Source organism: Triticum dicoccoides, chromosome 4A, assembly GCF_002162155.2.
Source record: "Triticum dicoccoides isolate Atlit2015 ecotype Zavitan chromosome 4A, WEW_v2.0, whole genome shotgun sequence".
Taxonomy (NCBI): Eukaryota; Viridiplantae; Streptophyta; class Magnoliopsida; order Poales; family Poaceae; genus Triticum; species Triticum dicoccoides.
The window spans coordinates 443,769,398-443,795,002 of NC_041386.1; positions in this window are offsets into that span (position 1 = coordinate 443,769,398).

Consider the following 25,605-nt stretch of genomic DNA (forward strand, 5'->3'; position numbering starts at 1 on the left):
ACCGCCAGGGAGAGGGGCGCACCGGCCCTCCTGTGGGCTGGTTTGTCCCCTCCTTGGCCCATGAACCCCATACACCTACCGCGGGGGTATTTGGAAGCCCTTCCGGTGACCCGATGACTATCCGGTGCATCTCGAAACTCTTCCGGTGTCCGAATACCATCATCCTATATATCAATCTTTACCTCTCGACCATTTCGAGACTCCTCGTCATGTCCATTATCTCATCCAGGACTCCGAACAACATTCGGTCACCAAATCATATAATTCATATAACACTATATTGTCAACGAACGTTAAGTGTGCAGATCCTACGGGTTCGAGAACTATGTAGACATGACCGAGACACCACTTCGTTCAATAACCAATAGCGGAACCTGGATGCCCATATTGGCTCCTACATATTCTACGAAGATCTTTATCGGTCGAACCGTTATGACAACATACGTAATTCCCTTTTTCCATCAGTATGTTACTTGCCCGAGATTCGATCGTTGATATCTTCATACCTAGTTCAATCTCGTTACCGGCAAGTCTCTTTACTCGTTCCATAATACATCAGCTTGTAACTAACTCCTTAGTCATTTTCTTGCAAGCTTATGATGTGTATTACCGAGAGGGCCGAGAGATACCTCTCCGATACTCGAAGTGACAAATCCTAATCTCGATCTATGCCAACTCAACAAACACCTTCAAAGATACCTGTAGAGCATCTTTATGATCACCCAGTTACGTTGTGACATTTGATAGCACACAAGGTATTCCTCTAGTATCCGACAGTTGCATAATCTCATAGTCGAAGGAATATGTATTCATGAAGAAAGCAATAGCAATAAACTGAACGATCAATATGCTAAGCTAACAGACGGGTCTTGTCCACCACACCATTCTCCTAATGATGTGATCTCGTAAATGACAACACATGTCCATGGTTAGGAAACCTTAACCATCTTTGATCAATGAGCTAGTCTAGTAGAGGCTTACTAGGGACACGGTATTTGTTTATGTATGCACACATGTATTTAAGTTACCGATAAATACAATTCTAGCATGAATAATAAACCTTTATCATCAATAAGGAAATATAAAATAACAAGTTTATTATTGCCTCTAGGGCATATTTCCTTCAGTCGGATGATGTGTTTCGGAATGTCTACCCGCTTCTTTGCCACCATGTGTTGGACAATTTCGTGTTCTGTATCCAGGGCAGGGCCTTGCCTTTCCTGTCTTATCTGCTAGTGCATGCTCAGTGACGCGACAATGGGTGTTCGATCGGTAACCTCGCACACATGTTTGCCCATCGTGTCCGGCACCGTCTGGCGCTCAGTCCATCCCCACATGCACATAAAGGAAGCAATGTTGAGGGCGGAAGGGATGAAAAGCACTGGAGAAAAATTAAACCAAAGAATGCAAACAAAAAACCCCAATGAAGAAGGAAATAACAGCACACAAAGCACAGACACAAACACAAAACAAATAGGGGATCAAACTTAGGCCCACCTAGTCGGAATCAATGGTGTGGCGGCTGATATGTCTCCAACGTATCTATAATTTTTGATTGTTCCATGCTATTATATTATCAATCTTAGATGTTTTATAATCATTTTATAGTCATTTTATATTATTTTTTGGTACTAACCTATTGACATAGTGCCAAGTGCTAGTTGCTGTTTTTTCCATATTTTTTACATCACAGGAAATCAATATCAAACGGAGTCCAAACGCAACGAAACTTTACAGAGATTTTTTTGGACCAGAAGGAACATAATGGGCCCTGGCTGCGCCTGGGGGTGCTCCGAGGAGAGCACAACCCACCAGGGCGCGCCAGGAGGCCCAGGCGCACCCTGGTAGGTTGTGCCCACCTCGGGTGCCCCCCGTACCACCTCTTTGCTCTATAAATACCCCAATATTCCTAAAACCCTAGGGGAGTCGATGAAATATTGATCCAGACGCCGGAGAGTCCAGAACCACCAGATCCAATCCAGACACCATCTCGGATGGGGTTCACCACCTCCATTGGTGACTCTCCGATGATGCGTGAGTAGTTCTTTGTAGACCTTCGGGTTCGTAGTTAGTAGCTAGATGGCTTCCTCTCTCTCTCTCTCTCTTTCTCTCTCTCTCTCTCTCTCTCGTCGATTCTCAATACAATGGTCTCTTAGAGATCCATATGATGTAACTCTTTTGTGGTGTGCTTGTTCGGATCGATGAACTTTGAGTTTATGATCAAATCTATCTTTTTATATCCATGAAAGTATTTGAGTTTCTTTGATCTCTTTTATGCATGATTGCTTATATCCTCATATTTATTCTATGATATTTGGGTTTTGTTTGGCCAACTTGATCTATTTATCTTTCAATGGGAAGAGGTGCTTGGTAGTGGGTTCGATCTTACGGTGCTTGATCCCAGTGAAAGAAGGGAGGCCGACACGTATGTATCGTTGCTACTAAGGATAAAATGATGGGGTCTATCTCTACATAGATAGATCTTGTCTACATCATGTCATCGTTATTATTGCATTACTCTATTTCTCCATGAACTTAATACACTAGATGCATGCTGGATAGCGGTTGATGTGTGGAGTAATAGTAGTAGATGTAGGCAGGAGTCAGTCTACTAATCTTGGACGTGATGCCTATGTAATGATCATTGCCTGGATATCGTCATGATTATTTGAAGTTCTATCAATTACCCAACGCTAATTTGTTTACCCACCATTTGCTATTTTTCTCGAGAGAAGCCACTAGTGAAACCTACGTCCCCCAGGTCTCTTTCTCATATTATTTGCCTTTGCAATCTTCTTTTCCTTTGCTTTTATTTTCAGATCTATTAAACCAAAAATACAAAAATACCGTGCTGTGTTTTATTCTTATTTATTTTATTTGGCGTTCGATCTATCAATCTACTACAATTTTATTCGTGTCCGTTTGCCTATCTTGGGGCGCCGCTACCCGAAAGTGATTGACAACCCCTTTTACACGTCGGGTTGCGAGTATTTGTTATTTGTGTGAAGGGGTTGTTTATGTTGTGTTGCTTGGTTATCCTACTGGTTCGATAACCTTGGTTTTTTCACTGAGGGGAATACATACCGTCGTTGTGCTGCTTCATCCCTTCCTCTTTGAGAAAATACCGACATAGTCCTAGCCGACATCAGCAGCTGCGGCGTTTAGTGCTCGTCGATTGCATGGTCCAAGGCGCTTCTGGGTGTGCGTGCTTTGTCCAGGAGGCACGTTGGAGTGCGGTGCATGCAGCGGTGTGGCTGCCCTGGCTCGGGGTGGCAAACCACCGCAGCTGGCGCTGCCTCGGCAATAGGCCAAAGTGAGGCCAGGCCCGAAACTCGGCCAGCCGACGAAGCAAAGAACACAACGGTGTATGGAACAAATGGAACACCAATGATTGGAGGAACTATCAATGAAACCGGATGAGCCAAGAACATCACTAGCGGGAACGCGCGAAGTGCCCTCCGGTTCGAGACTTGCAAAGCAAAGGGTGCAGGGGCTAGTGTGCGCCGCATCTGACTTGCGCGTAAAGCAACAAACTTATAGGAAAATATATGTGCCTCAAGGAAAATATCAAAACACCCACGACACACCCTGACTCCCACAAGCCGAGCACCGCCATTTGGCATCCCCTCATGGGCGGCCTCCGCACCCCGGGTCCATCGCTCCCACACCGAGTCAACTTGCATGAACAAAACAACCTCGATGGCTTGGGTCCGTTGCTGACAGCCCAAGCCGGCTCATGAATGAACAAAGCAACCGACTCTGCGCCTACTCATACCTGGGTCAGGCAAACGAATAAACCCGATATGAAGTGAACAACACCGCACTCGCGTGTACCCGAGTTGGCAGTGGGTGAATGACGCAGACACGCAAATCAGCTTGGCTCTAACGATGTGTGCAGGGCGACCTGGTCTCGCACCGCACGCGTGAGCAAGCGCCTAAGAGGACGCATGCAGGTGAGACCAAAATCACCACAGAGAAGTGGCCCTGGTCACGCCCGTGGTCCACCCATCATGGACCCTAAGGGAAACCAGCCAGGTACGGGGTGCCCGGGTTGATCGGACGGCCGGGAGATTGCCAGGAAACTAGCCGTGGAGGCCCTTGCACAATGAAGGGTGTAAAGGGCACTCTAACACCATAGGACCATCGGCGCGAGGCGCAGCCGTACAAGCTCAATGCACGCCCCACTTGGCGCGACCGAACCAGCCCCCGTCGGGGGTGAAGACGTCAACAGGAGGGTCTGGTTGGCCCGTCATGCAAGGGCGACTGCAAGACACCACATGCGTCATGACGAAAGCCACCGAATGACGGTGCCCCTGTCCGTGCCCGCGGTCCACCCGTCATGGACCCTGAGGCAGATCGCCGAGGTGCGCGCCGTCTGAGCAGATAAGATGACTTGGGGAGGCCCCGAGAGGCCCTCGTGGCATGCCACCACGAAACGGACGACGCGGAGGGCACTCTCGTCCGTGAAGCCCCCAGGAAGCAGGGAATAATATTTGGGTAACTTTTTGTTGTTTTACATATTTTTTTCAATTTCCATTTATTTTATTTTATGGTATTGTATGAAAAGTGGCTTGAGTTTTGTAAGTTCCGCCCGAGACAATTCAGCTTTTAGCACAACCTCTATAGGTCATAGCACAGCATGCCGAGTTTTATATTTTTCAGACTTCATTTAGATATTGTAAAAATAAAAGGGCCATTTATCTCACTACAACGAGATTTTCCTATAAAGGGCATTTTTTTATTGACTCGTAATGAAGCATCATGGGGATACAAACACAATAAGAACACACTAGGCCTTTGCATAGCTATGATGCACACAGCCACCACTGACACACATACACACACACACACAAAATCCCACTGACAAGAGTAAATTCATACTCCCTCCATTCCAAAATATAGTGCATCCACGCTTCCCGAGGTCTAACTTTGACCATAATTGATATAATTTTTGCTCCCACCGTAGTAGGTCTCGTTGGTTAAATTTATGGTCAAAGTTGAAGCACGGGAATAGAGTAAACACTACATTTTGGAACAAAGGGAGTACAATACTGTACCGAAGCTATGCCATGGCAGAAAAAGGGAAAAGAAATGACCCATATAGCAATCAATACAACGAAGGACAAAATGCAGCAATAACAATCAGCACCAACCATATCTTGATAACACAAAGACTACCATTAAGGTTTTCTGAAAGCGACACCTCCAAGATGGGAATGACTGGCAAGCGCCACCATCGCTGAATTCAACCATCGAAAACCAAATCGTGAGCTTTCACCCCATAGAATAAGTCTGAAGAAGCTCCAAGCAAAGCCTCAACAAGCCAACAACACGGAACATCGCCAGGTATGACCAACTAGGCTTAAACCTAGGGTTTTCACCCGAGAGTTCGAGACTGGATACTCGAGAAGTGCTCATGTGCTCTCGCCAGCACTTTCCATGATTCCAACTATTGGAGAACGTAGCATGCAATTTCAAAAAAATTCCTACGATCATGCAAGATCTATCTAGGAGATGCATAACAACGAGAGGGGAAGAGCGTGTCCACGTACCCTCGTAGACCGAAAGCGGAAGCGTTAGCTTAACGCGGTTAATGTAGTTGAACGTCTTCTCGATTCAACCGATCAAGCACCGAACGTACGGCACCTCCAAGTTCTGCACACGTTCAGCTCGATGACGTCCCTCGAACTCTTGATCTAGAAAAGTGTTGAGGGAGAGTTTTGTCAGCATGACGGCGTGGTGATGATGATGGTGATGTGATCTACGTAGGGCTTCGCCTAAGCACTACGACAATATGACCAGAGGAGTAAACGGTGCAGGGGGGCACCGCACACGGCTTAGAAACAATTGATGTGCTTAGAGGTGCCCCCCCCCCGCCCCCGTATATAAAGGAGGGAGAGGGAGGAGGCCAGCCTAGGCGCGCCCCCAAGGGGGAGGAGTCCTACTAGGACTCCAAGTCCAATTCGGACCCCCCTCCTTCCTTTTTACCGGAGGGGGAAAGGGGGAAGGAGAGGGAGAGGGAGAAGGAAAGGGGGGCCGTACCCCCTTCCCTTGTCCAATTCGGACTCCCCATGGGGGGCACCTCCTTGTGGGCTTCCCTGCCTCTCCCCTATGGCCCATATGGCCCATTACTTCCCCCGGGGGTTCCTGTAACCCTTCGGTACTCCGATAAATTCTCGAAACACTCCGGAACCATTCCTGTGTCCGAATACTATCGTCCAATATATCAATCTTTACCTCTCGACCATTTCGAGACTCCTCGTCATGTCCGTGATCTCATCCGGGACTCCGAACAATCTTCGATCACCAAAAAACAAAACTCATAATACAAATCGTTATCAAACGCTAAACGTGCGGACCCTACGGGTTCGAGAACTATGTAGACATGACCGAGACACATCTGCGGTCAATGACCAACAGCGGAACCTGGATGCTCATATTGGTTCCTACATATTTTACAAAGATCTTTATCGTTCAAACCATAATGACAACATATGCCATTCCCTTTGTCATCGGTATGTTACTTGCCCGAGATTCGATCGTCGGTATCTTCATACCTAGTTCAATCTCATTACCCGCAAGTCTCTTTACTCATTTTGTAATGCATCCCGTAAATAACTCATTAGTAACATTTCTTGCAAGGCTTATCATGATGTGCATTACCGAGAGGGTCCAGAGATACCTCTCTGATACTTGGAGTGACAAATCCTAATCTCGATCTATGCCAACCCAACAAACACCTTTAGAGATACTTGTAGAGCATCTTTATAATCACCCAGTTATGTTGTGATGTTTGATAGCACACAAGGTGTCGGGGATATACCCCACGGTGTAAACCGGCCGGAAGTTAACCCGGCCAGACTTGGCGGTTTATCTGAAGACCCCGCTGACACTTGGCGAGTTACTGGCGACCCGCCCTGACCTGGCAGTTTACAAGCAACCCACCTGGTCATTATGACTCACTGGTGATCCGGCGAGCGGGACAGACGGATGACAAGGCCCAAGGCCCAGAAGGTCGGTTCACGTTTAACGGTGGTCCGGTTTAAGAGGAAAGGCATGAGGAACGTTTATCTTACAAGGAGTTAAGACCTGGACTTGTATCCGGTTTGTATTAGAGATAGACTAGTCCTAATCCTAAGAGGACTCCACATGTAAAGCGCCCCTTCAACATATATAAGGAGGGGCAGGGCTCCTCAAAGGGAGGAAGATTCACAAGTTCCACAAGTTGGAAAAGTTAGGTTTAGACAATAGCTCTCAAGATAGAGCACTTTTGTAACCGTGATCATCATCATCAATATCAATGAAGCAGGATGTAGGCTTTTACCTCCACCGTGAGGGGCCGAACCTGGGTAAAACATCGCGTCTCTCGTCCCGCTCAACCCCTCTCAAGCTACCACATAGATGCGTTGGCCTCGCAACTAAGTCCTGACACCTAGGACATCTTCCGTGACAATTCCACGACAGTTGGCGCCCACCGTGGGTCCAGGCGCACGGTGGTGTTGAGTTCTTGAAGGGATTTCTTCATGGATCTAGGAGCTCGCGATGTGCTGGAGGAAAAAAGAGCCGGTACAAAACAACCACACACGATAACCCGACATGAGATAACCATTGGGAAGAGCCGGTGAATCCGTCGTCTTATTAATTTTGGAGCTGGCAGTACAATATTTTGGGGAAAAGAGATTAAGATTCAATGGTCGAATCCAATTGCTTTTAGCAGCTATCCAGCTACTGTGTTTGTGCCGTCCACGTACATCCCAAGTCCTTAAACAGATAAAAGCAAAGGCGGTAAAGGGAGCAGCCTTATTGATTCTATGTTACTCAGGACCGCTGGTCATTAAAATCAGGGATTCCAGCGCCTACAAGACATGGGATCAATTTGATCTCAGGATCCTTGTCAGCATGTGCGGATGAGGACAATTTAGGAGGCCACGTATCCTACAAAAAATCATTAAAACAACCACGACCCGGAGAGGATGAGGTCATGGGCATGGACTTGGAATCAACCGCTCCGGTTCATATCAAACACGAGCCGCGGAGAGCCGCCCCGCGCCGCTGGGTCTCCCTGCGTCAAGCCACCACGGAGGACCGTTTTCTGCTCCGGGCTAACCGCGCCTCGAGCTGCCGCGGGCCGGCCCGATTGTCTCAGTAGCCGTCTCGAACCGCCTGAGCCGGATCAGGCTTGCCCTCGCATGGAATCGCCTCCGTCGTGAGTCGCCGCATCACCGGGTGGCTGCTGTTGCAGTCACGGTCGCACCATAAATCAGGTGATATTCATCCGAGTCTACTTTTAACACATATTATTTTTTGTCAAAAAACAATCTATCTTTGCTGCAATGTTTTTATGCAGGATAATTATTTATGACAAATGTATTGTTATACCGCGGACATGGAGCGCATGCCAGCATAGTTTTGCAGTGGCGTTCTTCCGGGCCATGCTGCTCGACGGATACACATGCAATCACCGCCCCCGCTGTTTGGTTTACATCCATCCACGCATGCGGCCGACTCATTGTTCGCGCCGATTTACAAACATCACGGCTAATTCACCCGTCCGCACCGGTTTACCACACTGTGGCCGGTTCACCCGTGATTAATTTCAGCTTCATACAGTTATCATCAACTTCATGGCGGGTTATTTCCGGCCTAAACACATCAGGTGATACCCATATGAAATATATTTTATTAGTACATATTATTTTTATCAAAGAGCAGTTTATCTTTGCCTTGGTCTGCAATACTGTTTATGCAGGACAATTGTTCATTACAAATGAGGCGCTATGTTACGGGCACGGAGCACGCACTAGCAACGTTCTGCACTGGCGTTTCGTCCGTGTCCTACCACCCGGTGAATGAACATGAGGAGGTCGCCGTCCCTGTGGCCCGGTTTACATCAGCTTGCCAGGACCGTGCCCGCGATTAACTCACCCGTCCGAGCCGGTTTATGACACCGGTGCCGATCTTCCCCGTCTGCACCAGCTTACAATACCGCGGCCGACTCATCTGTCCGAGCTGCCTCTGATGTTGCGGTCGTCCGTCTCTCGCGGCCTGGTCTACATCAACATACCGGGCGCACCTGTCTGCATGAGCTGTTTCTTGAGTATGAACATGGGTAGCCCGCCTTTCTTCCCACAAATTGGAGGCAAATTATCATCAACCATCGTCTGCACTGGATGGTTCAACGGACATGCACACAAGTCGCCGCTACTACAGTTTGGTTAAACTTCAAGGATCCAGTTGGAAGGAACCATTGGCCGAGTTGCTGACACGGCTCATACGGGATCATTTATAACTCGCCGTAGTCACCTCAACCTTCTGTGGATTCACATCATGCTGTCAACACCAATGATATACAAGTTATGCCGGTTTATATCACAGTCAAATATGGAGAATCTCAAGCCAACTCCTCGAGTCACCTTGAGACTTGGGGGCTACAATGATATGACTTAGCAAACGTTGCCGGTTTTCAGTGAAGTCAAGAACCCCAATACGTTGGAGGGAAAGATAACCCGGTCCCGGATTCACATCGTGCTGTCAGAAGGTTTCCGGATTAGAAAGTATATGACAGTTACAAAATCCCGGCTCAATGAAGAAGTTTCGGGTCATTAGAAAAGGATTCCGGTTTACAATCCGGTACAAGGGAAATTTGTTCTCCAATAAAGCTCTGAAGCTCTCAAATCCGGTTTAAGAATTTCCGGTTCAAAAAGGAATTAACTTCTCGCAAGTTCGAGTTTAAAGGCCGTCAGAAAATTTCCGGCTAAAAATGAAGATTCCGGTTTAAAATCCGGTTCAAGGGAAAGATGTCTCCCACAAAGCTTTGAAGGTCTCCATATCCGGTTCAAGATCCCGGTTCAAGAAGAATTTATCTCTTGCAAAAAGTTAAAAATTGCCAAAGAGGACCTGCTGCCATGATGCGCGATTCAAACATGGGTATCCCGCCTTACTGGCCTGACATATTATTGATCACATGGGGGCTTCTGCTACATAAAGCGGGGTCTCTATTCTTTTACATCATGTGTGGTTACACGGAGTTGTTCTAAAGCGGCCTCCGGTTTACCCCTGGACTTGGCTTTTTTTTAAAAGCATCATGTTATATCACTTGGGGGTTTGGTCGTGTCCGAACCAATACAATACCTCTTGATAGGCGAGAGCCACCAGATCACTTGGGGACTTGGTCACGTCTGAACCAGTCATGCCTCTTGATCGGCCTAAGGCCACAGAATCACTTGGGGGCTTGGTCGAACCCGAACCATTGCCATGCCACTTGATCGGCATAAATGCCACGGTTTCATTTGGGGACCTGGTAGACTAGAACCATAGTTACACCTATCGGGAGCTTGGTCGTGTTCGGCCATGGTAACGCCATCTGATCAGCTCAAATAAGCCTTTTTTTTGCAAACGGTTTTGTCATTGCCTTTGCTTCACACTTTTCTTTGAAAGATTTTTCTTTCTTTTTATTGTGTTTTTTTAACTAACAAAGTTTTCAACCGGCTCACACTGTCACTTGACGGAACACGGTCCATTTTTAATCCGGCGGCTATCTACCCGGTTTGATTTTCTGTTACCATCCTATTATGGAGTAAACCGGTGTTTATCACAGCCCGGCACGGTTTTATCATAAACCAGCACAATATGGAAGGAGTTATCAGTACTCAAGATTTGGGTTATCACCCTTACTACAAAAAGCTGGTAAAACCAACAATGTGATTCAATGTCACAGGTATGATATATTTCATATTTGATTATTCTTAAGTGCAGCCTTGGTTATAAACCCGGGCTATATGTTGGGCATTATGACCCGTCCAGCGGTAAACCGCCAGGACACTTTAAACTTGTTGTATGTAGAAACAGGTTTGTTAAACCGGCCTGGCTTTTGACTATAAGTCACCAGTATGATCAGAAATTAACTGGTGTTTGTTAAACCGGCCTGGTTTTTGGACTATAAGTTTCCAGTATATATATATATATATTTGGATTGCGCCATCGGAATTATGCGCTTATAAATCATTGAGTTATATTATTCAAATAGCCAAACTTGGCTGAATTTTCATTATGATATTGAATGAATAAGGTTTTCACCAGATTATATTATCTTGAATAGCCAACATGGCTGGATTTTTATGGTTATTAATAACCGGTATTATTGAGTTTTCAAAGTCGCTATAGCGCAATGTCTACTATTTTATCAAAGGATATGATTTATTCTACAATGGAAGGAATAGTCCCGAGTCGCTGCAGGCTTACAACCCGGCACTTGGGGGCTACATTATTCAAATCGAGATTACATGCAAGTCTCATATCGCTGCAAGCATGCATCATGACACTTGGGGGCTAATGCCAAGTCATTTTTAGTCTTATTGAAGACCCGACTCATCATATTAAAATGAGCCGGCCCTTGGGGGCTACCAATTGCTCCTGTCAACAATTCAAGGTACACAAGTTTTTATCCATTATATTGAAGGGTCCACTCCTCAGCTGGTAAAGCACAAAGCTCTTAACCTTGTGGACGTGGGTTCAAGCCCCATGATGGGAGTTACATCATATGATGTTATTTTCAATGAAGTATATATAAAGTCCCAGCTCAATATTATCTTACTGAACCGGCCCTTGGGGGCTACACTGATTGAAGTTTTTATAAGCAATTACAAGTCCCAGGTTGCTGCAAGCATGACAACCCGGCACTTGGGGGCAACATATATGGAGTATTCGGTTTATATAATTGAGATGAACAAATCGGATTTCTTCAAGATTGAAACACTTATTGGAGCAAGTCTTAAGCTATCACCATGTTCTCCTCTTAAGACTTGGGGGCTACAGGTATTATGCATATAAAGGAGGAACATCTTCATTTTATCAGTTTTGAGCAAATCAGGAAGATCAATTACATGACCCGGTGTCGACAACAATTATGACCCGGCGCCATCAATATTTATAAACCGGCCATTTTGGTAATATTAAACCGTCAAGTTTTACATCTTCAAACCGGCTGAATATCAGATAAGTATTTTCAGACCCATATTTCTTAAATCGGCGCTTCGGGAGCTGAGTCAAAGGAGTTATTCTTCACAATATTTCTCGGTGACAAACCAATGTCGGCAAATTGATTATGAAGCTGGTCTGTTGACCCGGATTTCCCAGAAGGAGGAAATAACAAGGACTTAAGGATGATCAGGTACCGGTTTACAAAAATTCTTAACCCGGAGCATAACCTGTCAAATTTGTTCTTGTGTTTATTTTGTAGTATAAGTTTACCATGAATAAATCCAAGCTAAACTTGGGGGCTAATGTCGGGGATATACCCCACGGTGTAAACCGGCCGGAAGTTAACCTGGCCGGACTTCGCGGTTTATCTGAAGACTCTGCTGACACTTGGCGAGTTACTGGCGACCCGCCCTGACCTGGCGGTTTACAAGCAACCCACCTGGTCATTATGACTCACTGGTGATCCGGCGAGCGGGACAGACGGATGACAAGGCCCAAGGCCCAGAAGGCCGATTCACGTTTAACGGTGGGCCGGTTTAAGAGGAAAGGCATGAGGAACGTTTATCTTACAAGGAGTTAAGACCTGGACTTGTATCCGGTTTGTATTAGAGATAGACTAGTCCTAATCCTAAGAGGACTCCACATGTAAACCGCCCCTTCAACATATATAAGGAGGGGCAGGGCTCCTCAAAGGGAGGAAGATTCGCAAGTTCCACAAGTTGGACAAGTTAGGTTTAGACAATAGCTCTCGAGATAGAGCACTTTTGTAACCGTGATCATCATCATCAATATCAATGAAGCAGGATGTAGGCTTTTACCTCCACCGTGAGGGGCCGAACCTGGGTAAAACATCGCGTCTCTCGTCCCGCTCAACCCCTCTCAAGCTACCACATAGATGCGTTGGCCTCGCGACTAAGTCCTGACACCTAGGACATCTGCCGTGACAATTCCACGACACAAGGTATTCCTCCGGTATTCGGGAGTTGCATAATCTTATAGTCAAAGGAATATGTATAAGTCATGAAGGAAGCAATAACAATAAAACTTAACGATCATTATGCTAAGCTAACGGATGGGTCTTGTCCATTACATCATTCTCCTAATGATGTGATCCGGTTCATCAAATGACAACACATGTCTATGGTCAGGAAATTTAACCATCTTTGATTAACGAGCTAGTCAAGTAGAGGCATACTAGGGAAACTTTGTTTTGTCTATGTATTCACACATGTATCAAGTTTCTGGTTAATACAATTCTAGCATGAATAATAAACATTTATTATGATATAAGGAAATATAAATAAAAACTTTATTATTGCCTTTAGGGCATATTTCCTTCACCAACAGCTAGATACGCGCATAGTCATAATGTGAGTTTCCACGCAAATAATGACTATGCCCGCACATGCAGGCAATCGAGCGGTGATAAGGGTTGCTCACCACATAAAGAGCAGAACGACCAATGCTCACTTCTGCACATGCGACCACGCATTTGACATGGGAGGAGGACATCGGCACCATCAAAATCTCAATTTTGGGACGCTCCGGCGGTCCCGCACCATCCTTGGATATGGCAACCGGTGGCAAATCTGTACAAGACACCACCACTGTATGTGACCTCTTGCTCTCCTGTCCTCTCGTGTGACAGTAAACCACCAGCAGGCATGCCAATCAGGGGGAAATTATGTCAGACAACTCCTCACCGGCAAAGCTCGATCCCGCCGCTGCTCCACAACCTTCACTTCCTTAAGTCATGGCAATCAAATTGTCGCGCGCCCTCAAACGCCGTCGAGGGCCATCCAGGAGGGCCGCCAACGATCGCATATCGCTGAGTCACGAGGTTAGGTAGCAAGAATAGCGACACAAACTCACTGTACAATCGAAGTGGCATTGTACCAAAGAACAAGAGATAAATACACTCATGGTCATTATAGTTGCAACCAAAGCACGATACGGTCACTGAACTCAGAAATACGCTCGATACGGTCACTCAAGATGATGTGACTGGAAAATACGGTCACTGTAGCACGTACACGGTGGGTACAGCGATGTTAACCACGTGTTGACCGGACGTCCAGGCCAGGTGGCGAACCATGGAGGCACCGCCGTCGCTCTTTTGCATTTAGCCTCCTAGCCACCACGAAATCCACCCATTCACCCTCCTCCAGTCACATCGCCTCTTCGTCTTCGATTAGAAATAGGGGAGCGGCTGCTGCATAGGCGCCGCCGCCGCCCCCGAGGATCATCGACGGTGCAGGCGAGCTGAGGCATGGAGCTCGTCAGCGCTTGCACGGGTGGTGCCGCCGCGCGTGTTCTTCTCGTCGGAGGCATCGGGGATGGCCCCTGTTCATCGCGCGGAAGGGGCACCACCCCCTCTGTACAGTAAGTTTCCGCCCCCATGGAACTCGAGCCTTTTTGTGCGTTTTGATCGTCAAAAGACCTCCTTTTAGGGCCGCATTTCCATCTTAGATGTGTTCTAGTTGCTAGGTAGGACCGAGTGTTCTAGGGTTTTCAGTCAGGAATTGGGGGTTAAGGGAATTGGGGCTTAGGGTTTATGAGAAGTTACCAAATTGAAGATATCATCGATGGTGATGCATATACTGTTGTTGTTGTTCTGTCAAGTCGTCGAAGCAGCAATTTTTCGGTGCAAATCATCCATGGTGGATTTTTTGTTGGCCAAGGCAGGAGTCGTTCTTATGTTGATGGACGTGCCATTTGGTATGATCAAGTGGAAAGGGTCAACTGGTCTCCTATTATGATTGAAAATCTGGTGGAAGAAATAGGTTATCAGATGGCAGGGAGGGTTAAGGTTTTCTACTGTGTCCCCATCCTCACACTTAGCACAAATGGTCTCAGGGCAATTACTCATGATGAACAGGCTGCCAGAATGCTAATGTTTCTTGATATTGGTCATCACCTTTCCAATATCTATTTGGATCATGATGATAGCTTCTGTGCAAACCTTAGTGAGGATGATGTTCTGAATCATCCAAGAGCTACCACTACAAAAAAAGACACATCCGTGACATGTTGGGCCGAACGAAAAAAAACTGTCATACATATGACACTTCTATGACGATAATTGTGACAAAACCCGGTATCATCATAGATGTGGTGGGCTCCTACTTCTATGACAAAAAATCATGACAAAAAATGGGCTTTTCGTCCTGGGCGGGCCGGAGACGCAACTGCATGACATTCTTTGGGCCGTCCATGACGGAAAAAAACCGTGGTAGAAGCGAGGGGGACGAAAATTTCGGGGCGTTCCCGGTTACGGTGGGAGGTCAGGGGCCGAGCAATGCGCGTTTCTCTCATACACGTACGCGCGTGTGTGCGAGGCATTGGCTCTAACTAAACCCGAGCGAGGCGTTGGGCTCTAACTGAACCCAAGCGATTGCATTGCAGGCTACGCATTACTGAACCCGAGCGATCGATCGATGGTTGTTAACTGAACCCGATCGAGTGATTCCTTCGCTACTGCTGCTAACTGAAGCCGATCGATGCTGCCTCTGGGATGAACAGTGAGTGTTGCGAGGGGTTTGGATGAACAGTGAGCGGTGGCGTTGCCTCTGGATGAACATGACCCCGTGGTGTGGTGGAGGGCTGGATGAACAGTAGACGGTGGAGGGGTGCCCGTGGAGGGGTGGTTGAACAGGACCCCGTGGTGTGGAGGGCTGGATGAACAATAGATGGTGGAGGGGTGGTTGAATAGTAGCTGGTGGAGTAGCGCACGGTGGAGGCTGGATGAACAGGAGATCGTGGAGGCTGGAGGAGGTCGACGGTAGCCCGTGGAGGCTGGAGGAGGTCGATGGTGGAGATGAACAGTATCCCGTGGAGTCCCGTTTTGCGGTATGCCACACCCCTCCTGATGAACAGGACCCCCGTTTTTACTGTAGGAGGTCTGTTTCGTCCGTTTTGCAGTACAACACACCCCTCCCGATCAACAGGACCCCCGTTTCGACCGTAGGAGGTCCATTTCATCCGTTTTGCGGTACGCCACACCCCCCAATCAACAGGACCCCCGTTTCGACCGTAGGAGGTCCGTTTCCTCCGTTTTGCGGTACGCCAGAGCCCTCCCGATCAACAGGACCCCGTTCAGGCCTCGTTTCCATCGCCTATTCCGTCCAAGCCCTCCCGATGAACACGACCACGCATTCCGTTCCGACCCAGCCGGTTGGCTCCCACGCATTCTGTTGCCTCCCCATGAACACGACGCATTCTGTTGCCTCCCCATGAACACGACATTCCGTTGCCTCCCCATGAACATGACACATTCCGTTGCCTCCCCATGAACACGATGACGACGTTGTTTCTCCCTTCCGACCCAGCCATGTACACGAGCCCTGGTCGTACGTATGCGCGAGTAGGCGTTCGAGACCCCGCCTATATGTACACATACGTGGCCGTATTTTCTTTCTTGCACCCTGGCCACTATACGTACGTGTGCATGCTATGTGCGCGCCTCTAGTACGACACGTGCGCGCCTCTACTACGACACGTGCGCGCCTCTTCATCGACCAGTATGTATGTACACGTTCGCGACCAGAATGACAACGCTACGTACGCTTCAACCAGGTGGGTCCCGACTGCCAGGCACTTCCTTGCGTGTGCAGATGTAGCTGGTGGGTCCCAGCAGTCAGGGGGGCAAATCGTTTTTTTTTTGCCCGGACGCACTTCCTTGCGTGCGAAGGTGTAGCTGGTGGGTCCCAGCAGTCAGGGGGGAAACATTTTTTTCACGAAATACGGTGGCCCGTCCGGTGGGTCCCCGCTGTCAGGTGGAGGAATAATTATTTTGCATGTAATAAGGAAGCACTTCCTTGCTGTGGCCGTGGACCCAGCTGTCAGCCTGTCCACGTACAGTCCATGTCCGATGAAAGCCGTTCCTTGACCACGTTAACCATGCTGCGCCGAGAGCACCAGGGCGGTGGACGACGGTGAGGCCTAGGAAGGGGACAACGCGGAGCCAGGGAAGACACGACAGTGGATGCCCACGCATAGAGGAGTACGAGGGTTCACTGGTTCGCTGCGGTGTGAGGCTGTCGTCGCCGCAGAATAACAGGGGGTGTGGGTGAGTAGAGGGATGGCCTGGGCAGCGGTGGGAGTAGTAGGGGGCGGTGAGGCCTCCGCCGCATCGCAGCCGGCCACGGGAGGCAGGAGCACGAGGCATGACCGGCGCTGGTTTGGGCGGCTAGAGCAAGAAGACCAGAGGTTGAAGAAGCACTATGGTCGTTGGATGGACATCGTATGATCACTAGAGCTAGAATCGTGCATATTGACTAAGTTGACAAAGCCCTCCGTCCCCGTCAACTTAGTAGGCCCACAAGTTAGCCTGCCACTATACTGGGTCCCAGCTAACGGGGGGAGTATTCATTTTTTTGTGCGTAATAAGGAGGCACTTCCTTGTGTGCGAAGATATAACTTGTGGGTCCGAGCTGTCAGCGGCGGTAACGTTTTTTTTGTGAAATACAGAGGCCCTTTCGGTGGGTCCCTGATGTCAGGTGGAGGAATCATTATTTTGCGCGTAATAAGGAGGCATTTCCTTGCATGCGGCCGTGGACCTAGCTGTCGGCCTCTCCACGTATAGTCCACTTCAGATGCATGTCGATCGTTGACCACGTTGACCAGGCCGCGCCGAGAGCACCAGGGCGGTGGACGACGGCGAGACCTAGGAAGGGAATGACACAGAGGCAGGGAAGACTCGGCAGTTGTTTCCCACGCGGAGGGGAGTATGACTGTACGAGGGTTTACTGGTTCGTCTGCCGTCGCCGGAGAATAACATCAGGTGTGGGTGAGTAGAGGGATGGCTAGGCCAGTGATGGGAGTACGGTGGGGTGGTGAGGCCTGCATGGCAGCACAGCCGACCGCGGGGAGGAGGGAGTAGGCAGTCCCGTCGGCGCTTGTTTGAGCGGCTGGAGCAGGAAGAGCAGAGATTGAAGAAGCATGACGGCCGTTCGATGGACATCATGCGGTCACTGGAGCTAGAATCGTCCATATTGACTAAGTTGACAAAGCCCTTCATCCCCGTCAACTTAGTAGGCCCACAAGTCAGCCTCCCACCATGGTGGGTCCCAGCTAGGAGGGAGAGTATTCATTTTTCTGTGCCTAATAAGGAGGCACTTCCGGTGGGTCCGAGCTGACAGCGGGGGGAACATTTTTTTCACGAAATACGGTGGTCCGTCCGGTGGGTCCCAGCAGTCTGGGGAAAATGTTTTTTCACGAAATACGGTGGCCCCTCCAGTGGGTCCCAGCAGTCAGGGGGGAAACATTTTTTTCGTGAAATACTGGTGTCCCGTCCGATGGGTCCCTGCTGTCAGGTGGAGGAATAATTATTTTGCACGTAATAAGGAGGCACTTCCTTGCGACTGCCGTGGACCCAGCTGTCAGCCTCTCCACGTACAGTACTCTTCCGATGGAAGTCGGTCGTTGACCACATTGACCACGCCGCGCCGAGAGCACCACGGCGGTGGACGACGGCGATTCCTAGGAAGGGGACGACACGGAGCCGGGGAAGACGCGGCAGTGGATGCCCACGCGGAGAGGAGTGCGAGGGTTTACTGGTTCGGTTGCAGTGTGAGGCTATCATCGCCGCAGAATAACAGGGGAAGTGGGTGAGTGGAGGGATGGCCTGGCCAGCGGTGGGAGTAGTATGGCGACGGTGAGGCCTCCGCGACAGCACAGCCGGCCACGGGAAGCAGGAGCATGCGACATGACCGGCGCTGCTTTGGGCGGCTGGGGCAAGAAGACCAGAGGTTGAAGAAGCACTACGGCCATTGGATGGACATCGTTGACCACGCCGCGCCGAGAGCACCAGGGCGGTGGACGATGGCGAGGCCTACGAAGGGAATGACACAAAGCCAGGGAAGACACGGTAGTGGCTGCCCACACGGTGGAGAGTACAAGGGTTCACTGGTTCGGCTGCCATCGCCAGAAAATAACAGGAGGTGTGGGTGAGTAGAGGGATAGACAGGCCAGGGATGCGAGTATGATGGGGCCGTGAGGCCTGCCCGGCATCACTGCCGGCCACAGGAGGCGAGAGCAGGCGGTTCCAACGGCGCTGGTTTGGGCGGCTGGGGTGGGAAGATCAGAGACTGAAGAAGCACGATTGCCGTTAGATTGACATCTAATGGTCTGACGCTGGTAGAGTCGATTGTTGACTAAGTTTCTTTTTTGAGAAACCTTGTGTACGCATGAACTTAGTAGGCCCACAAGTTAGCCTCCAAATCTGTGGCAGACAACATAAAGCCCATTTGCTATTTTTTATAATTTGCAGCCCATTTGCTAATTCTTAAGTAATTTATTACAGCCCATTTTCTGCCCAGGACCACGGTCAAAAGGTTCAACCTTACTTTGTATATTTCGGTGGAGTCCGAACTATTGTAATCCCGAAATGATAAACATTTTTTAAGAACTTATTGATTTGCCAAAAAATTGTTTTGTTTTTGTAAGCAAATAAGACGTGGGACAATTGAGTTGGTTTCAGGGAAAACCAGTGGTAAAAAATCAGCGCTGGGTGGGAAAAAACAACAAAAATAAGGATGTAAATATGAAAAGGGAATTTTATGTGTTTTCAATATAATGATACGTGTATATGAACTAGTAAAACTATAGGTAGAGATTAGAAAACGGATGTAGGAGATGCGTTTCAAGAGGATAATAGAATTGGGTTGTGTGTTTGATTCAGTAAAAAAACTGCCTGCGGATGTTGTAAGACAAAATATAACTAACGCTGGCGGGCCAGAGGCCAGTAGATACCTGCTGGATCTTTGTGCCCCGTTGTCATCATGGGCTGGGCCTGTTAAAAACAAAACCAACACTGGGCAGTCTACAGCCCAGTTGAAACTTGCTCGACCTGAAAAAACAATATACGTGCTCAATAAACGAGAGAATTCTGTAAGTACAGACTGATAACTGGGATGCAGCACGGATATTGTTTTTTATCGTGATAATAAGTGCATGCACTTGTTTCGAAAAAATTGGAGAACTGGGAATTCGAACGGCGGGTGCTTATGCTACCCATCAAATAAAAATCAGGTGCCTGAAAATTTGTTTCGAAACAAATGATTCAGCTTTTTATCCACGTCGACCCTCGGCATGATGGTTGGAAGCAAATGCAAGTTCATACCAAAAGATCGTTAACAACAATACCAACTTGCGGACGACAAGGTAGTACAACAACCAATACCAAACTAACTTATAATCTTTTTACTCCTGGCCCTAGTGTTCGTCTGGTAGAAAATCTTGTAGAGGACCAGCTCCCGCTCCTTCTCTTGCTCCAGGTCCCTGAGGTGGTACTGGTGCATCACCCAATTGGTCCTCTGCTGGTCGAAGTTCTTGTTGGTGTGCAGCACCAGAACCTTTTTTTGCTGCCCGTCTACCGGCCATTGACCATCACCGGCAAGGTATTGCCGGTGTTGTGCCACATTGCGTGCGTGCCGCACTTCGACTGTATCTTGCGACACATCCATGTGCCCCTTTTGAACGCCCTGGAATTGCGCTGGAAGAAATGCTTCCTTAGGCCACTCAGTGTGATACCTGCAGTATTGTGGAATACATGTTTTAGTGTACCTAGTTGGCATTTTCATAACATCTTTGGCATGTTGCAGTCACTTGTTTCACTTTTATTAACTGTCAAATTGTAATTGCTTCACCAGGTCTGCATCTAAAAAGAAAAATAGAGCTATAAACAAAGGAATATGTTTGTGTAAGTAGACGGCCGATCGGTGTCTTACCTGGAAGTTTCTCAGGTTGGGTGTAGCATATGCCGTGCTCGCTGTCGATAGTTGGTATGAACAAATCGATGAGAGACTGAAATCTCGCGCTGTCAGCTCCTGATCCGTGAGATTGAACTTGACGCCAGCCGGCAGCACCGGCCAATCCTTCTTCGACTTGCAGTCGGTAATTCCAGTTATATGGTACTCAATGTATGATCAATCGATTGTTTTAAGTGAATGATGAAAGATTTCGATAGATAAGTGGTACTCCAAATCTGAAGTTCAGAATACCCGAACACGCCGCCGGGATTCTTGTGTCACCTCACACGCAGCGTGTTGTCACGTCAATTCAATGTGTGGACATGATGAATAATTTGACCGACGTATACTAGTACTGCTACTGTACTGGAGTACTTACTAGTCGTATTTAGTGTCACAATTTATACATAGGTTTAACTAACAAGTACGCACTTGAAGCCTAACTGATATATATATATGTGTGTGTGTGTGTGTGTGTGTGTGTGTGTGTGTGTGTATGGCTTCTGCACAGCATCTCCATCATCATTATCAGTACAACCTACGCAGGTGAGTTAGGATGCACTTGATTCAAGGAATGTATCTATCCTTCAAACCAGAGGAGTGCTTCAAACTAACAACAGTACATAATATCCAACAAAAGAGGGTCGTGCTACAACAACAGAATACATGGCTCAGTCTATATATCAGCACGAATCAAGTTGTGCATATTTGCTGTTGGCATGAACCACATCGCCACATGTCGTGTTTGCAAAAGCCAACCATCACATGGAAGCTTGAGGCCTTTCACACACTGAAGATTATCTGGCAACAAGCTGTGTCGACGAATCTCTGGATATGGTGATTCATGAAACCCATGGTATGATGTGTAAACACAGCCCCCCCCCCTTGCGAATGGAAGTTGCATAGCATAGTAATCATCGCCGGTGATATGATCGATGATTGGTTGGATGATCGGATAATTGAGCCCGAGGAACAAGGAGTGGTTGCCAAGGCTGTAAACCCGCCTCCAGTTGAATACGCATGGCCCAACAGAGCTGGGATCTTTCTCGAACACGAAGCATCCATAGCCATCAATGTCACGAACGCCCCACGCATTGTACTGTATGTGGTTTGATGTAATGGTTTGGTCAATTTGGTACTTGCAAATGAGCATCAAATGACCGTCGTCAGCTGAACGAGCGATAAACCACCAGCCATCGGCTGGTATGGTTCCAGGTCCTGGAATCATGAAGGCCAGCACATTTGCGTCTGCTGCAACAATTCAAATTGGAGACCAAAAGGACAAAAATAAACAATCATGTTCAGAGTATGTGTGGAATTAAGATTATTATAATAGTGACACATATCATAGACAGAGCATTGCAATGTCGTGGTCATAATCATACCCCAAGTTAAAAAAATAAGCCAATGGCTTTCATATTCTAGCAATGTGTCATGGTTCAAACATCATGTAACAATGAGAGGAAAACAGCTATGACAGCGCCTACTCATATTCTACCATAGCACTTACTACTACTGTTCTCATATCAACTCTAAGCAATAACATGTGTTGTTATAAAAATCTTGTAAACGAGAGTAACATATAGCAATCATGATGTTATGCTCATAATATGTATTCTAACAATCATTAGATGCCAATTGTTCTCATATCAACTCTAACAATAACATGTGTGGTCATAAAAATCTAGGAAATGAGAGGAACATATAGCAATGATGTGGTTATAGACATGCTATGCATTCTAAATTTGTAACAAATGAACAGGCAGTCGTATTCATAAGGTAAAGATGAGATGAGATATAACAATTACACGACGATAGATTCCACCAGTATAGGCAGCCAATCTGTGCGTCGACCGCATAAACGACGCCATCGTGCACTATAGCATCAGACAGAAATGTTGCCTCAACAGGATTGATGATGAGCCATAACCATGTATGGCGACCGGATTCCAGATAGACTAATCCCATGTTGAACAAGGCAATGAGATTGTAATCCATGTAGTCTTCTAATGGTGTGGGCACTTCGCAGATTACAACTTTCTGCAAACAGAGGTCGAGCCAAAAGCTTGACGCGTCTCGTGCGTAGTAGGAAGGAGTGTCCGGCGGGCCACGAGGCTCGATGGCGACGGTATCCAATGATGGAAGGGTGATCTCTCGCTGGGTGTAGATATCCACGAGACGCCACGGACTACCGGTGTGGTGGATGAGGACGATCCAGTTGGCCTTCATGCCCGCCCAGTAGTGGTCGTGCATGAAGGACAGGTGGACGGGTAGTGGTAGCATGTCGAGGGGCACCACGGCAACCTCTGTAGGATCGTCAAGTCGGTGTCTGGGCCACCTGCGAGGATCGGGCATCAGCAAGCAGGGTGTCTTGAAAAGAGTCGGCCGGTTGCAGATGAGTAGATAGTACAAAGACACCGAGCATGCGGCCAGATGGACGGTGCTGAGTAGGTCCATACGACTACAGATCTGCTCCAAGAGAACATCGGGGAGGGAATTCCAATCGCGGCTCTGCGTGTCAGTCGGTTCTGCCATTGGGGTTTTCGATGCCTGCGAGCCAGCGGGGAAGTGGATTCGGGCGGGCAAGCGAAGAAGCTTCTCCTCGTGTGGTCGAGAAGTGAGCGGGGGGATATGGTACGCGCGAGCTACCAAGGAAGATGGCGCGGGCGGGCAAGTAGTGAGCGGGGGTAAATGGTGTGCGGCCGGCGATGGGGAAGAGAGAAGGAAGAAGAAGAGATGGCAGTACTGGGTAATGCTGATTTAGTAACACCAACACGCTGGTTCAGCTTATTAATTACGTGTCCCATCTGCTGCAGTGTGTATTGTCACTTCACTGTGAAGACTAGTTGAATAGTTCTCTTTGACCCAGATGGGGAATAATGGTTTGCGAGGACTTCCTTTCTACAGTATCCCTATGCCTCTACGCTCACTTCACTCATTTTGCTCCGTACCTAGTCACTTGTTGAAATCTGTAGAAAGACAAATACTCTGTATTCGGGAACAGAGGGAGGCTTTTACTCCGTACTATTTGGGAACAGAGGGAGTATCACCATATGGAGGGAACAGAGGAAGCTTGAAATATGAACATGTCAATGGGAGGGAGTAAGCCCCATGCATGCATGCAACATGCAACACTCACACGTACACATGGACGCACGCAACACTCACGCACCCATGCGGCACACAGCACACGACGCAACACACACGCTCACGCTCAAGTGCTCAACCTACTCCCTAAGTCCGTGAAAGATTGTACATTTAGAGATTTACACATTGACCAGGGCATAATTAACGCCCAAAAGTAGCAGACTTATGTGTGCATGCGACCATTGAGATAAGAAGATTAAATGAAGGCTGTTGCATGCTGTAATTAAGGATAGACATGTAGCCTATACCTACAGCACAAGTTGGTGCATTAGTCAATCAATATTGATTTAGATTAAAGGCTAAATGCATTGGAAGTGTAGATGTACATCATGTACTACACTCTTTGTTTTATAGCCGATGTACACTCTTTGTTGGAAGACCGAGGGAGGACATGTGCATGCACTCGCATACACAGCCAAGGCGGTTCGCGCGCAAGGGTTGGACTCGTGTCGCGCCTGCGTAAAGTTTTGTTTAACTGATTTCTTTGCTCTGCCAACTGCAGGTGGGACCCAAAAACCAGGTGACAATTTAACCAGTCAACAAAGTGCCACGTCGACTATGTGGCGAGTCAGTAGGGTGCAATACGGTGCTCTACGATGAGCTAGTGATCGTATAATCGCCGCAAAACTATATATAGTGACCGTAAAGAGCGTATTGTTACATACGTTGACCGCCAGTGTATTTTTCTCGTTTCAAATTAAGCCATATTAATCGGAAAGGACGCAGTATGGACTACTACTAGTACTAGTACTGCTTTGATGTGTCCCGTCAACTCGCCGAACGAGGAGAAGCTTGCTTACTACGCCTCTCCCTCACCCACGCGCGCGGTGGTTCGCAGGACGAGGAGAGGGTTTTGACTACAGCGCCCTCTCCCTCTCCCTCTCCCTCTCCCTCTCCCTCTCCCTCTCCCTCTCCCTCGCCCTCGCCCTCGCCCCCGCGGTGGACGTGCAGTAGTTCAATCAGTGTCAGATTGCCAGAAGCATATTGTACTGTAGTATCATCATTGTTGGACCTTCCGAAGAGGTGAAGAGCCAAGTGCAAGGTTCACACGAGTACGAACTATTGAACCTCCCAAAGAGGCAAAGAGCCAAGTGCAATGTTTTATAGGAGTTTTCGTCCTAGTAGGAGTGTACTACAACTATAGCGAACGATGCTACTGTATGATGCCGCCACGTCACGTATATCCAAAGTTGTGCCACCTTTTTTCTCAAAGAACATGTTGGAGCCCGTGCAATAACTACACAAGTTGCACGTACACATAACACATTTACTAGTAATAAATTTTAAAGGACAAATGCCAGTATGCCACACAAGTTCATCTCCAATTCATGTGATAAATTTGTGCATGACTAGTCTACATATATTCACAGCGCTACCGTTCACAATTACCGTACTCCACTTACACGTTATAGATGGGCTACATGTCCTCCTCCAGGTTCTAGTCCCAGGTGTTCTTCATGGATGGCACGATCCATAGCGGTGGGAAACAAGAATCATTGGCGCAGCTTTCTAGTCCGGTTCCACATGATGGAGACTCATCCAAGCTGAAGCAGCATAAATTAGGGATAGCGTGTCCCAGCATGTTGTTCATCCGGCGGTGCGCACTGAAGACACAACCATGCTTCATGAATGGTAGGCCTTCCGTGTCGTGCACGGAAGGTGGCATCCGCTTCACAATGGGGTAGCTGTCCCTGATGAAAAGCGAGTACTCTCCAAGAGTGTTCCTCGG